The sequence below is a fragment of the Gossypium raimondii genome, chromosome 7 (assembly GCF_025698545.1).
Source record: "Gossypium raimondii isolate GPD5lz chromosome 7, ASM2569854v1, whole genome shotgun sequence".
In the NCBI taxonomy this organism is placed as follows: Eukaryota; Viridiplantae; Streptophyta; class Magnoliopsida; order Malvales; family Malvaceae; genus Gossypium; species Gossypium raimondii.
The window spans coordinates 37,867,307-37,877,930 of record NC_068571.1 but is presented as its reverse complement, the minus strand read 5'-3'; the positions used below and the strand labels follow the sequence as shown (position 1 = coordinate 37,877,930).

At 32.9% G+C, this 10,624-nt stretch overlaps 1 long non-coding RNA gene across 1 annotated transcript; it reads left to right on the top strand.

Moving 5' to 3' along the window:
• Positions 1-6,905: 6,905 nt before the first annotated feature.
• LOC105792987 (uncharacterized) lies at positions 6,906-7,534 on the top strand. Its single transcript, XR_001133392.2, has 2 exons — positions 6,906-7,061; positions 7,218-7,534. It is a non-coding gene; the product is annotated as an uncharacterized LOC105792987 (long non-coding RNA).
• The last annotated feature ends 3,090 nt before the right edge of the window (positions 7,535-10,624 follow it).

The window sequence follows — 10,624 nt, the reverse complement described above, 5'->3', positions numbered from 1 at the left end:
TTGAAAGCCATGCGTTGCTGGCGATTGGTAAAAAGGAGAGCTCCCCGACGGCCCCCCTTGCGACCCCTCCTGCGCGGATGGCCTAGTTATCGGTGGTCCGCTCGGCATTACAGGAAATGGAGCTGATCCGGGCATTTCGCTCCAACCGGCCATAGGATTCGGAAAAGGATACATGTACGGGTTAGGGAACATATAAGGGCTAGGAAACATACCTGGCATCATAGGGAAAGGCGATTGCGTGGGTATCATCTGTTGAATTGTCGCGTCGGTGATCGCGTCGGTGCTCTCGTTGGGGACGGTGATTGCATGGCCGCTGATGATGAGCCGGGTGAATGTCTGGGCTTCGTTGATGGGCTGCCCTCGTAGTCTTGTCCCCTTGGATTTAGAGGCGCGCGTCTTTCCCTTCCGACACGTATTTGCCGCAGCCACTCCTTTGGCGTAAGTAAATACGGCTTCCCATGGATCCTAAACCATGGCATTTATTCTAGAACGCACGTTAACTTGGGAACGATGATTTGTTCCCGAGTAGGTAGATATTCATGCCGATTTTCCCACATTTCTGTGTACTTTGACCAGTATCTAGGCCAATCCGTACCTAATAGTCGAAGGTCGATTTTGTGGTGCTCGTCAAACACCTCAGGGTCCGCAGGGATCGGTTGTCTACATCTAAACCGTCAGGGACTCATGCATGCGGTGGGGCTCCACAGTTGCATAGTTGATCAACACCACTTTCACGTGCCAAGCGTCCGGATTTTGTAAAAACTCTTCTGGGATTACTGCCCGGATTGCCGGATCCTCGTATGGTGTCCATTGAAACTACATGAACATGATAGAAATATTACTTATTTACATAATACTAAATAGTAAATACTAAATATCAATCCACTAGCGAATGTATGGAAATATCTATTTGCAATAATACTTATACGCTTCAATCGTTGGTCCAATAGAAGCCAGATATCTTCAAGTTCGACGGTAATCCATGATAACTCACGGATGGTTCCACCTAATTAAATAAATTTTTAGCATACATTTATTCTTACAAAATCTACATAACAATTTCAAAATGTAATATAAAATTTACCTTGTTACGAGTGGGAATGTATATGGGTGGTTCACTCGAGGACGTAGAAATGGAAAGCGAAACCGTGCCCATGATTGCAGTAGTGACAGGCATCCTTCGATTTTTACTCTCCTCGGTTTGGTCGCCTTGCACATCTCCCGATATAATGTTGCCAAGACGGCAGACCCCCAACTAAATTCACCGGCTGCTCTAAAATCAACGAGTTTTAGCAGCCACCTTAGATGTACACGGCTCCGTGACGTGTCGGCCATGAGATAGCCTCCAATTATTTGAAGAATGTATGATCGAGCATATCGGATTCTTTCAATTTCGGTTGAATTTTCATTCAGATCGGGAAAGGTGGCACGTAACCAGCCCATCTCCACCTTACCTCCATCCATTTTATCCGAACGGCGCCAAAAGCTCAGAGCACACCGCCTCCCAATTGCTAGATTGGGCGCACCCGATCCACCGGGTGCCCGTCCACCGGTAATCCTAAATGCAGATGGACATCTTCTAGAGTGATAGTGCACTCTCCACATGGAAGATGAAATGTGTGCGTCTCAGGTCTCCACCTCTCGATCAACGACCGATCGGTTTCGCTCCAACTTGCATCCCGGCCTACCGTCGCCACGTGCAAAATCTCGCTTCCATGCAGTAGTTCTCTACTAACGGTGATGGAGGAGCATGCATATTCCGAATATTGCATTCCAATACCCGATCTTTAGCCTTTTATAACAAAAATTAAATTAATAAATATCTAAAAATACATAAATAAAAATATCTTAAATAAAATTTAAAATTTAAATTTAATACTTATCATGTTCATTTGCTCCACCGATATGTGATTCTTATCAAGACGAATCAATGATCCGGCCATTGTTGAAAATATTAAAAATTTTAAAATTATTTTTAAAAAAATAAAAAATTTTAAAATTTTCTTAAAATAATGAAATTTAATGGAAAAAGAGATTTAATATGGATTTGGAGATTTTTTAAAGGAAATTGAGAGGATTTTGGAAGGAATTTGAGAGTTTGAGAGAATTTTGGAAGGAATTTGAGAGAATTTTTGAACGGAATTGAGAGAATTTTTGAAGGAAATTGATATTGAATTTGTTTGTGAAAATAAAAGGGGTGGGGGGGTTTATATAGTAAAAATAAAATTTTGACCGTTGGGGGGCAACGGTCAATTTTTTGACCATTGGGCACTGTTCACGCGCGCGTCCACATCGCGTCCACGTCAGCGTGACCTGCTGACGTGGAAGGAAATTGCTTCCCCAAGGACGCGATTTCCTTCCACGTCAGCAGGTCGCGCTGACGTGGACGAGATGTCCTGTCACATACCCTGACACCGCGCTGAAGTGGCCGCGATTTCGCGGAAAATGGCCCATTACGATAAGTAATTAAAAAACCGGCCCATTTCGGTAATTTTTAAAAAAATGGGTTTTTTTTGGTAAATTAGCCAAGGAAAAGTTTATTTCATACAATTAAAGAAAACGAGAATGAAATTATTTTATCATTTTGTAAATTAGGATAAAAGAGAGTTTACAAAATCAGTCTTTAGGCCGATTCACTCTAAAAGTCAATTTCACTTAAAAAAAACAAAATATTATCAATCGACACTAATAAATAATATCAACTTGAATTTAAACCATTTTATTGGAATCGATTAATTTATTTTTAGCTACCTACCAGTAAATACTTTTTAAGTATTTGTATCAAATGAATGAAAAATTACTATTTGTTAACTTTGTTGACGTGGATCTACGTGTATATCGCATTAATAACTAATTAATTTTTTAAAATTAAAAAACTTTTATATGTTTATATTTTTGATAACTTTAATAATTTTAAAGATAATTATTGTACTTTTTGAATTTTTAAAATTTTAAAAATTAATTAATTGTTAACGTGACAATTCACGTGTATGCCACATCGGCAAAGTTAACAAACGTTAGCATTTCTATTCATTTTAGTGTGATTTGATAAGATTAAAAAATTGAAAAATTAAATGAAGGACTAAAAAATTTATAATTAAGTTAATCATATATAATATTAATTGAGCTGTATTATCGCAACTGATCCACCCTACATATATTGTTAAAGATTTTATAATTAAGATAATCAGACGAATATTTTAGGGAATCATTCATATTTCGTGATGTAATAAAATAAGCTGAAAATTTCAAAATACTACCATCGCTAGAACTTTCGAGCTTTGAACGGCCACTTTAATGGTGCTATAAAATAGGAGGAAAGAAAATGAAGACAAATTTAATTGTACTTCATCTTGGATGATTATTTACTTTTGAGAGTCAAAGAAATATAAAATTCAACCAAAAATATTGAGGAAACATACAATTTCTCATTCGTTTCTCAAGGTTATAAGGATTAATAATTATTATCAATTGTGTCAACGTGGTACCTACATTATAAAAATGTTCATACATTATTGACTCCTTTTTTTGTTAATTTTAAAAAGAATAAAGTTTTATTTAAAACATTAAATTTTTTTAAAGAAGAAATCATTTGTTAAAGGGTAAACTATGCCCATGGTCACTTTTGTTTACCTTAGGTTATATTTTAGTCACTTATGTTTGTTGTCGAAACCGTTTTTTGAAAACAAAAATTTTAGTTGTCGACTTTAAAAAACAAAACTGGAGTCGCCACCGATCCTTTATTAAGGTGTGATCGGTTCACCTTAAAAATTATTTTGGTCTACGAATCTTTGAGAAAATGAGTTCGGGAGTCAGTTACGCACGAGGAAGGGTTAGCACCCTCGTAACGCCCAAAAATTGGTACCAAATTGACTATTTGATGTCTTAGTGTCGAAAGTTAAAAAGATTTTAAAATAAGCTTGAATGATGAAATTTGTAAAAGGATAACCAATTGTTCAAGTCATGTAAAGAAATCGAGTCCCAATACGTTAGGGTACAATCCCTCATAATCCCCGAACTTTGAATATCACTTTTATTTTATGCGAAAATCTTCATTTCGAGAAAGTAACAGGCCACACCCAATACGTTAGGGCACAACAAGTTAAGTTCCCAAAAATGATTTTTATGCTCGTGCATTTTGAATAAAGAATATTCTCGGTCATTTAAGATTGACAAAGAAAATCAGAACCCAATACGTTAGGGCTTAATTTCTCTCGAAAATCCCAAACTTCAAATAATGCTTTATTCAAAAAACTTTAAATCAAGAAAATAACTTTGATGAATGGTTAAAACCAAATTATATTTTCAAAAGGGTATGTTAAAAAGTTAATATACAATATGATACAAAAACTTTAATGCAAAACATATATGAGTATAAATTTACAAAATATATATACAAGTACAATATACAAGTAAATTCACAAATACGTGCATGCATATATTTGACACACATGTACAAGGATACATAAAAATATAGAATGGAATATATCAAACAAAAACTAAAAATGCATGTATATGTATTTGAAAATCGTGAAAAGGATAAAATACAAAATATATGCATATGTGTATATATTTACAAAATAGGAAAATAGAATGTATAAGTATAAACATAGGCCAATCATGAAAATTAGCATACATATATATTCAAATACATATATATGTGTACAATATGTATATAAAAATGGGATATATATAAAAAAGATTTTAAAGAAAACGTGTACATAAATATACGAAAAATGTATGGGTATCTTGAATTATAAAGTGTGAAAAGTGTATATGTTATATAATATATATGCATATATAAAATATAAAATGTATAAATATTAGAAAAGTAAAAATATAAAATATAAAAAGTATGTATGTATATTATTTAAAACACGCGTATATATGTACAGAATAATAATAATAATAATAATAATAATAATAATAATAATAATAATAATAATAATAATAAAGTCATAGTATAACATAATTTAAAAAAAATATGAATAAAATAAAAAAAGGGTTAAATTGAACTAAAAAAGGAAAAAAAAGCTAAATTCGAAATAAATCTGAAAATAGGACCACATTGAATGCACGCGCAAGTGTGGAGGATCAAAAGGGAAATTATTCCCTCCTTCCAAAACGCTGCGCAGAAATGGGCTAAATTGAAAAACAAATAAAAATTGCGGCTCAATTTAAAAAAGAAGCAAATCGGGCTTGATCGTGACGCTCCACAAACAAGAGGGCCTTAATGTGCAATTTACCCTTTAAAGCCCAACGCGCGGATCCTCCGGGTCGGGTCGGGTCAACACGCGGATCTTTTCCCCCATAACGACGTCGTTTCAATTAAATTATAAAAGCAACATCTTTAAAAAAAAATCATTTCCTGCTATGCTTTTAAAAAAAAAACCTCTTGAAACCCTAGCCTCCTCTAGGGTTCTAACTTCGGCCACCACCACCGCCTCGAGATGGAGCCTCCAACTCCGATGACGACGACGAGTGAAGGTCCTCCGATTACTCAACGCCGTAAGTCTCTCTTTTCTTTTCTTTTCGTTTGGTTTTAAAATAAAGAACAAAATGAAAAAATAAAACAAATCCCAAAATACCTTCAAAATTCTTTTCCTTTTGATTCAGTATTTTTTGCCAATACAATCTTTTCTCCCCACCCCCTTTTACAGATTTCTAAAGGCTTTTTATAGCCCGAAAAAGAAAAAGAAAAATAATAAAATCAACATCTGTCTTTGCTGTTTTTTCTCTTTCAATTCTTTGAATCCGTTTTTGCAGTGTCGTGGAGCGAACAGCTGCGTGGGAGGCCGATCTCCGAGTCTCTGCGGCGGTGGAGGTCGGGAGGTTGTTTGCTTGTTGCGACTACTTGTCGCTAGGGTTTTCTGCAGTATTGGGCTAGTTCAATTGGGCCTACATGTGTTGGGCCATTCTAGGTTTAGTTGGGCCCGGGCATTATTGGGTTTGTACATTTGTAATATTACGTTTTAATCACTTAGTTATCGTGTTGTAACATTTTAGTCACTGAGTCGTTAATTGCTATTAACGGTGTAACGGTAAGTTGACGTAACACGTTAAATCATATTTCAAACAAAAATTTTAGGTTAAATTATACAATTGGTCTCCATATTTTTTCGTTTTGAGCAATTTAATTTTTTATTATTTTATGTTCTTTAAACATTCTGTTTCCATTCTCTTTTGCTTCTCGTTTTGTTTTACTACTTCTCCATTTCTTTTAATATATCAGGAAGTCGAATTGGCAGTGAAGAAAGAAGCAGGGTTTTGATAGTTAGCAGATGGTATGTGTTTATGGGTTTTGACGGCTTTCGACTTCCTGCTTCCTTTTTCATTGCCAATTCGACTTCCTGATATGTTAAAAAAAATGGAGAAGGTAGGAAAACAGAAGGAGAAGCCAAAGAGAGTGGAAAATAAAGAAAAAAAAAAGAAAGTTTAAAGAACATAAAAGAAAAAAAATTTAAAGTGCTCAAAACGAAAAAAATATGGGGACCAATTGTATAATTTAACCTAAATTTTTTGTTTGAAATGATGATTTAATGTGCCACATCAGCTAACTGTTACACTGTTAAGGGCAATTGACGGCTCAATGACTAAAATGTTACAATACGATAACATAAGTGACTAAAACGTAACATTTCAAACATAAGTGACTAAAATGTAACTGAGATAAACAAAAGTGACAATGAGTGTAATCTAGCCTTTTTTTTTAAATTAAGAAAATATTATAAGAATTAAAATATTAAAAAAGGAAATGAAATTATTTTCAAAACATGAAAATTTCTTGATTGGATAATGATTTCTAAGTAATTAATTAGCGCAACTCCGCGTTGAATTAGTTTGTGAATATTTAATAAATCAAGGTGGATAGTGAAATCAAATCAAGATTATAGTATTATGAAGCTTTGAAGTGACTATAAAATGGAAAATGAATCAAGCAAAATCTTTAATCTCAATAATGATGTCCAAAATGAAGGCGTTCCTTATGGCTATCATTCTCTTGGTGTTCACTCTTCTTACTTTCACAGCTCCAGCTTCAGCTCGATCTCTAGCTATCCACAGTAAGATCAAATTGATTTACACCAAAATTCTTCTTAATATTTCACAACATATGTTGATAAAAGAGGCTCTTTTTTCTTTTTGAAGATGTAGATACTAAATTTTCAGATTCGGGTTTGGTTTAATTAGCTTATATATGGTATTGTTAATATTTGCAGAAAAAAGTAGCTATCCATTGCCAAAGCCAGCGCCGAGTCACAGGTGTTCTAGGGTTCGTGGTAAGCGTGTTTGCGTGGGATATTGATATGAATAAGGTCAAGTTGCTTCCCGTTTATCTTGTTCTTCAGGCTCCGATTATATTATATAAAAGATAGCTTTGAATCGTGTGTATTTGCACTTTGGAAATTGGAATTGGAATTTGTTGTTTGATGCAAGTGTTTAGAAACTAAAACATTTTTGTTTGGATAAGTAGAAGTCTTTATTTATGCGTACGTTTAAATAGAAGTAATAAATTATTTATTGAATTCAATCCTTATCTATTACTTAGTTTTTGTTCAATTTAATTGTTTTTTAATAATTAAAAAATACTGATTGAGTCTTAGTTCAATTAGTATGAATATTGTTATCAATACAAGAGGACATAAGTTCGGATACGCTAAAGTGTATTATCCTCCTATTTATGGGTTGTGGAGGGGCTATGAGTAATTTTAGGTTTTGTGTCAAGAAGAGTAAATATCATTGGAACCTATAATGAGATTGTTAAAAAAAATAATTGAAAAAGCACACTATTGAAAATCATATAATAATAACTGTTCTAATAGAATTGTGAAACAAAGTGTAGAATAAGATTGTAATTGTTTAGGTGGTTGAGATAATAATTTTAGCTGTGTGGAGAATGAATTCACTAATTAATTTTTTCAACACACCCAATGATTAACCCTTAACTATGCAATAACATAGATAAAAGTAACCTAATCAATGTATTTGTAACACCTCGATACCTGATCCAATTGTCGGGTCCGAGTTACAAGGTGTCACATCCACTTTCGGAGCAACTACGACCAAGCTACATTCAACTTATATGGTAAAATGGTTAATTTCAACCAAAACATGCATACAATACGATAGACAACTGTTTTCGAGTCTTATACAAGCCTACAAAAGCTCTAAAGCTAACCCGAAGTCAAATTAGGACCAAATTATAAAAATTCTAAACACTAGGTTGACATTGTGACGATAGGGGGTTCCTAGTCGCGATGTCAGGGGGTTCCTCGTCATGATGTCAGGGGGTTCCTTATCTTACCTTATTAGCCCTCAGGCTCATTAACTGATTCACATGGTCTTTCACATACTATTAATAATCAAATATTTTATATTTATATTCCCTATTAACATGACTCGAACTCGAACGAATACATGAATCCTAACCAACACACCAATTTGATACCTAGTGTCTCATCGGAACGTCTGAAGCAAATAGATTGCGCCCAATACTGATGAAATAAAAGTTGCACCCTGTATTCATTGGAACATCCGAAGGAAAATGCACCCAGTGCTCATCGACATATAGCCAAAGTAACCCGTACTCAATCTATCCTATGGCACGCCAACTATATCTGACACTACCCGAACAATTAATAGGGCAACTAATAATCCAATTTCATTATAAGTTCAATTCACATTCTATTAATCTTAATATGTCATTAATTCACCATTTCATCATTTCATATATCATGTTTCAGCTTAATATCATATATAAGATCATAAAATAAGTTGTGCTACTTTTCATTCTATTCAATTTAGTCCTCTATCTTGATAATTCATCCAAATCATATCAATTCGATTCAATTAACTATTTTCAACTCATCTCAGAAACATACCAAGCAAAAAATCATGAATATGCAATAAATAGATTGATTTAAACCATAGAAATACAAATCGAAAACTCGAATTACTCGTCGTCGGCTCTCGCCTTTCCTTTCCCTTTCGACGGTCCTACGCCGTCTTTAGTTACAAATAATAATTCAATAGTACAAAATATCAAATTCCATATCAAATCACATTCAATTATAAAGTCATACAAAATTTTCAATTTATTCAATTTAGTCCCTAAACCCGGGACGAGCATAACTTTCTATCTAGACCTTTGGATTAAAATTCAATTTCACATATATTCATTAGGGACCTTCTACTTTCTATTAGGGGTGAGCAAAATCCGATTCGATTCGAAAAACTCGATAAAAAAAATTTAAATTTTGAATTAAATAGTGAGTTATTTAAGTTAATCGAGTTAATTCGGATAAACTCGAATAAAAAAAAAGTTAAGTTTTTAGGTTCAACTTGAATATGAATTACACAATTCGAGTTATATGAAAATCCAAATAAGAAAAGACAAAACTACGTCGTTTTGATAAATGTTTACCTTTTCTAAAGTTAAAAGTTAAAACCATTAAGTTAAAAGGCAAAACCATTATGTTGTTTATATGGTTAAATAATCTTGTACTTTGTCTACTAATTAAATAATCGGTCCATGTAAACGCAACATTGAGTATAAATAATAGAATTCGTTAACTTGACTCGAAATTTCTTGGCTCGATTTGATTAAAAAAATTCAAATTGAGTTCAGTTGCTAAAATAGGATTCGTCAACTCGAATAACTCAAAATTTTTTGACTTGATTCGACTTGACTCGATCGAATTCCCACCCCTAATTAGGGGTGTTCAAACTTCGGTTAAAATCAAATTAATCAACTGAACTGATCTAATTTGGTTAATCAGTTGGTTAACTGATCTAGTTTGGTTAGAGGTTGGTTAAAGGTTTTTTTTAAGAATTTCGGTTAACGGTTAATTCAGTTTTAAATTAGGTAATTAATTGAATTAATTAAACTTAATAAATAATATTATATATTATATGTTAGGGTGAGCAAAACTTGATTCGATTCGAAAAAATAAAAAAAAATCGAATTTCGGGTTAATTGAATCGAGTTATTCGAATTATTCGAGTAAACTTGAATTTCAAGTTCAAATTGAGTTAAATTTTATAATTCGAATAATTTGAATAACAGATTGGTGTAAATACCTTTTTGGTCCCTGTCAAGTTTGAAAATGAGCAAATTGGTCTCTTTCTCAACAAAGATTACAAAAAATTCAAAATAAATTTTAAAATTCAAAATATTTATAAAAATCCAAAATATATATTTAAAATTTATAAAATTTAAAAAAATTCTAAAAATATATAAAGTAAGTTAAAAATTAAAATTTCTAGAATACTAATTTTGGGACATAAATAAGTTAATTAACAATTCAAGTTTATCATACTAAAATATTTATTATTATTATTTTTCTTTGAAAAAGTTTTCAAATATTTTTGGTTTCAAATTTATGTGCTTTAACATGGAATTAGTTATACTGTAACAAGATTTTAATTTGACATGTTTAATTTCACTCGATTCGAAAAAGATTCAAATCAAGTTAGGATGATAAAATAGGACTCGTCAACTAGATTAACTCGAATTTTTTTCACTCGATTCGATCGAACGCTCGGTCCTGATTAGCCCACTGCCCAACCAAATCCCAACCACAGGCCCACCCCCTACCATTATAAACCCAACCCAATCCTAAAAGCA